Source organism: Micropterus dolomieu, linkage group LG05 (assembly GCF_021292245.1).
Source record: "Micropterus dolomieu isolate WLL.071019.BEF.003 ecotype Adirondacks linkage group LG05, ASM2129224v1, whole genome shotgun sequence".
In the NCBI taxonomy this organism is placed as follows: Eukaryota; Metazoa; Chordata; class Actinopteri; order Centrarchiformes; family Centrarchidae; genus Micropterus; species Micropterus dolomieu.
The window spans coordinates 28,611,188-28,617,068 of NC_060154.1; the positions used below are offsets into that span (position 1 = coordinate 28,611,188).

At 39.4% G+C, this 5,881-nt stretch overlaps 1 long non-coding RNA gene across 1 annotated transcript; it reads right to left on the reverse strand.

The window, feature by feature from the left end:
• Positions 1-2,155: 2,155 nt before the first annotated feature.
• LOC123971626 lies at positions 2,156-2,693 on the reverse strand. Its single transcript, XR_006825238.1, has 2 exons — positions 2,567-2,693; positions 2,156-2,459 (listed from the first exon to the last, which is right to left on the reverse strand). It is a non-coding gene; the product is annotated as an uncharacterized LOC123971626 (long non-coding RNA).
• Positions 2,694-5,881: the final 3,188 nt, after the last annotated feature.

A 5,881-nucleotide genomic window follows, 5' to 3' on the forward strand; every position in this document is an offset into this window, starting at 1 on the left:
ATTATTTAAAAGATAAATTGTATTATCTATTAAAAAAATGTATTCACTCTAACAGTAATGAACTGCCCCACGACCCTGTGCGCAGGATAAGCGGTTGACGACGGATGGATGGAGTAAGGAACTGCACGAGAAACCACAGATGAGGCTGAGCCACATTAAAACTACCAGCAGTCTTCACTGCCATCTAGTGGCTGCTACGGTGAGGTACAAGATAGAGAAGCAGGTTTATCTTGAGACTTGTCAGAGTAAATATTGATTATGAAACACAGTGATAATAATGTCTCTTGAAAATGGTTTGACTGTCTTCTCAGATCTTTTTTTTTTTTTACTTTCTGCTGTTTTGTTTTTGTTTTTCTTATTTTCTTTTTGTCATTCTCTGACTCCCATTTATCATTTGTTTTCTCAACCACCTATGACGCTCACAAGCGTGAGAGGCAGAAGACTTTCCCAGCATGCAAGAGGGGGTGTAACAAGGGCAGACTATACTGTAACTTCAGTGTACACATATTTTCACACGAAATTTAAGCAATAATGACAAAACAATTCCATGATTAAAAAGGAGCAGGGAGAATAATATTTTGTATTACCTGCCCATTCACATGATGAGTTAAGGGATTAATAAGAGTAACAGTATCCCAACATTTTAACCCAGTGTTGATTTTTTTATGTTTTAACTTTTGAGAACTGTTGTACTGTGCAGTAAATACAAATACATGCTCTTTTAGGAAAACAAACATTTATATGATGTCATCCACAACTCTGTTATCTGCTAGCTGTGTGTTAAAGACATTAAACTCCACACTGATGGTGTTCAGTACAGTAACAGCTGCCTACTTTGGAACAATGTTGTAGTGCAGCCAAACATCAGAAGCCACAAAATCAACACATCCATAGTGCAAATACTAAAGCATGAAAACACAAAAGAGGGAACTGGCAGCAAACATAGCAAAGATGGAGACATGAAGAGAGCGAATGACAAAATACTCAGAACTAAACAATAAAAATGTGAAGCAACATTGATTTGATATAGCTCAATAGACTGTTTGAGGGGTCAAAGAGGTATGTCACTGTTAACAGGCATTTAACCTTAATTGACAGACTCAACTGTCAACTGCAAATGAGCAAATTATTTCAGCTGCTGTGGTCTCAAACTCAACAGTCCTCCTCATCTGCTGCTGTAAATGGTACATTAGTTACCCTAATGAATTCAAAGTAAAGGAAAAACCAGATCTGCCAGGAGTAGATGGAGATATGGATAATTGTTGGCTCCCAAATCTTCAATGCAGACTGCACCAGACAAGCAATTTGAGTTTAGCTGCACTGACAAATTACCATACCATTAGGCCTTCCTTCCCTCCATATAAAATGTTAAGCTTTAATAATATATTTTACTGGTAGTATCTGTAGCTAAATCACATGGGACTAAACAAAATTTAAGAAAAATCTACACATTTAAAATGTATGTTTTTGTTTTTGTTAGACCCCCAACCTCTCTTACATAGGAGCAAGAGCCCAGACTTGTGGTCGTTTTTGTGTCTCTGTGTAGTCTCTTTTGCCTCTTTGTTGTCGTTCTGTAGTAATTTTGCTGCTCTTTAGAGATATTTTGTGGCTCTTTGTTGTCGTCTCGATCAAACAGCGGCATCACACACACACACACACACACACACACATACATCTGTCAGGTACAGTTCAATCACTTACAGTTACACTACCAATCAGTAACTTCTGACATCACTGACTGATCGGACTGATCAATATATTGATTGACTGATAATTTCCTGGTTCCTTATTTTAGCAGATTAACTATTGTTTGTGTCTTGCTTTTCTAGCTTGCTTTAAGCATCATTGAATGAATTTGTTCACAATGTTTTACTGATTTCTTGTTTTGTAGACTAATTATATGACTGACCAAATGATCATTAACACATAATTTAACCTAATGAATGAATTAACCACTTAACCTATTGGTAGCTTAATGGGTTGACAGACTGACAGTGAGTAACTGGCCATCAGTTTATTCCACTTCAGTTTATTAGTTTTATTGATTTACAATTAACTGAACTGCAGAAGGAGGAAGGTTAAAAAGATAAGATGTCTAAATACCATCTGTGCACACTATGTTGTGGTGTGGACAGATTGGACCCAAATGCAACGCTCAAGATGAACAGGTTTTATTAGGGGAAAGAAGGGGTTGAGGGACTGAAGTTGACAGAGAGGTGGCTGCCGGGGAAACGCAGGCACGGGGAACCAAGGAGACAAACCAGAGAGCAGAGGGACACTGGGGGCCGAGGAGGAGAGGAGGCACGGGAGAACTGATCAGGGGGTTGGTGGAGGAGTGTGGTGGTAGGCTGACTGGGGAGGCACGAGGGAGAGCCGGGAGGACGCCGTGGGGGAAGTCCGAGGGGAGAGGGCAGGTGAGCGAGCCCAGCTGACTTGACAGAGGACGAGGGTGAGTGAACCTGGGGAGAGACAGACAGACAAACAGGGTTAGTGACTCAGGGAAAACCAAGAACAGGGAAACAGAGATCATGCAGGTTAGACAAGAGTTTGAGTGATCAAGTGACACCGGGTTAGGAGCAACGACAATCAAGCAGGGGTTGACTGGAGAACCGGGGTAGAAGTACTGTTGGAGATGAGGCTGATTGCTGGCAGGTGTGGCAGGCAGAGGAGGTGGGTGATGAGGTGCAGGTGCAGGTCGTTGGCTGGGCTCAGGAGCGGAGGGAGAGAGAGAGGGAGAGCACACGCAGGGGAGGAGACACAGGGAGGCAGGCAGAGTAGAGGAAAAACAGAATCACAAACAAAAAAGGAGAAATAACCAGGACACTCAGTCAGCCGGGCTGCCACCACAACACACTACTTGTTAACAAAACTAAATAAACCCATTACTCCACCTAATTCCTCAACCAAAATACAAACATATTTCCAGCTGTTTCAGTTTAGACCCCAGTGTGCAGCAATCATTCATTGTTACCTTCTCATTTGGATAAAAGTGTGTCTTGCCTGAAAGGACTGAGGACTCAGCAATTCAAGATGAAACATTTGCGTCATTTAATCAGCTGCAGAAAAAAACACAATATTTCCCACCAGTACTTTTTTCAAATACAACCAGTGAGTTTCAAACAAAGGTCGATTTATTCAAGTTCCACCGCAACCAGTTTGGTACCATACTAACCCCAGTCAAACAGCTACAGGCTGCTACACTCAGCAGGACACAACAAGAACATTATTCAAGCTCAAGTCCACCTTTATACCAAATATTCAGTCACACTCAAGTGACGTATGGAGTGGACACTCGTCACATCTAAAAGAAAGGAGGATTATAATTTGACAAAAGAAACCAAGGCTGTCAATTAATAAACAAACATCACAACTAAAGCAGGAGCAACTGGAGCAGTAGAAGCGTGGGGCAGAGACCAGTACATCACAGAGTCAATGCGACCACTGGATAAGTATGACTACTATGAGCCTTTATTGTCTAACACGATATCTTCATCAAAATCATCCTTGCTACGCAATATAAATTAGGGAATCTACCAGGAAGAACAATGATCAGTGGAAATGAGTCAGTTACAGAACCAGCATCTAAATTATGTCAAGCCATTTGTGTAAGATCTGTATAAACCTGCCCTCCATTCAGGACGTATACATTTCCAGAGTCAAGAAACGGGCAGGAAACATCCCTGCAGATCCATCTCACCCCGGACAAAAACTGTTCCAGCTCCTCTCCTCTGGTAGGTGCTACAGAGCACTGTACGCCAAAACCAACAGACACAGAAGCAGTTTCTTCCCACAAGCCATCACTCTGATGAACAGCTGATTTCTGACTCACAGTGTCAGGAACAATTCCTTTGCAATAACCCAGTAACTCTGCCTCTAATCAGCACCTGTTTACTGGTTTCCACTTATTATTTATTTATTCACCATTCTCTATTTCAGTGCTGTTCATACTATGTCATATTGTATATACTGTATACCAATACACCTACCTCAGGTCATAAGTTCATAGGTCTTATTTATTTTTTCCAGCATCCTTTGCACGGTGCTCCATCACACTGTGTACATGTGTACATGTATGCATGTATGTGTATGTGTACCTGTATATCATATCCACCTTCAACATGTACATAATGAGAATAATAGTTTACTCTTGTATCCTTTGCACTCTGATCACTGCACTATTTGTCAATATGTCTATATTGTTTTGTTCATAGTGTGTATATTAGTGTTGTCTATTCTGTAGTTTGTGTCTGATTTTATTTTATTATTTTATTATTGTGTTATGATATTTTTGTATAAGTAAGCACATCTTGAGCAATGTACAATCCTGAGTCAAATTCCTCGTATGTGTACACATACCTCGCAATAAAGCTGATTCTGATTCTGATAAAATACAATTAAAGACATAAACAACATTGGAGTGACCACTGATGTTGACCTCTTCAGTTCCACTCATATTTTAACAACATTAATAGCAACTTGCAGCTATTTTCTTAAACTGAAATCAATTTACTTGACTTAAAGTTCTGTAAAGATGACAATGGTGATTTACATTTAAAACTAACCCACCACAACACCACTCTTAGAGCAGACAGTTTCCATCCTCCTTGGTTAATAGATAACTTCCCCTTGGGTCAGTTTCAGAGATTTAAATGCATGACTCATGCATGAAGAAGATTTTGAAAAAATGCTCAAGACATGAGCCAAATATTTAAATATATTTAATTATATTGATTTTTTATTGTTGTTGTTTATAAGAAAATAGGTTATAAAATTATATCCACAGCTCACAATGAAGCAAAATGTCTCACTAGAGAACAGTTGCTGGTCCATAAACAGATGCAAGAAAAGTGGTTAGTACTTTGTGACACGATATAATTAATATAGCAAATATAATTAAACAGATCATAAAAAGTGACATTTCTCTTAGAGAAGCTCCTCCAAATGTCCCTACCATTAGCTTCAGAAGAGTCCCATCCCTTAATGACAAACTTGTGGAGAGTTATCTCACCCCTGTACAACAAAAAACTTGGTTAACTACCAGAGCAGGTAACCTTATTGGTGTGGGAATTGCAATCACTGACATAGCATCAGATTGTATGTATAACACTAAAGCCATTTATAATTTGCAATACCTCATGTTTGGTTTGCAGACTTAAGTGTCTCTGTGGCTGTTGTTATATAGGCAGAACAAAGCAAGTACTGTATAAGGCAAGACTGGCCAAACACAAACATGCTACAAGAACTGGCAACCCCCCTGAGAGACCCCATGGCTCTACATTACATTACAAAGAGACTGATCAGTTGCAATTTCTTAAAGACATCAGGCATAGACTATATAGAAAACTTGCAATAGAGGTTCTTAATCTCAATGGGACTCTCCTGGTTAAATAAAGGTTAAACAAAATAAATACAGTCTCCAACAGTCTCATCTCGGGTTTTTTCTAGGTATCTGGTTCCTCTGAAAAACGCCATGTGCCGTCTTGCCTGTATGTACTGAAAACTTAAATATCAAGATGTTTTATATATTTCTGTTTTTGTCAAATGCTGTTTTGACCTTACATTGCGTGATATTTTAAATGTGATTTCCTCTGCTGAACATTGTCTGTCATGTGACTTTACCAGTCTACACTAATCATTTCACTACTTTTCCATGCTAATCATGTGACTACCTGTGTACATGTATAAGAAGCCTAAAGTCAATTCTAAACTAGTAGGATCCCCAAACTACTATATAGTACCCTGAAAGATAAAGATGCGTCCATGGCATCTTTGCAAAGTGCAAAGTGTTGCATACCTACAAGAATTACAGTTATTTGACACTGTTGGTGATGACTCGAAATGCTAAGAATTCCCACTTGTTCCTGTCGCAATTTACTGCTCA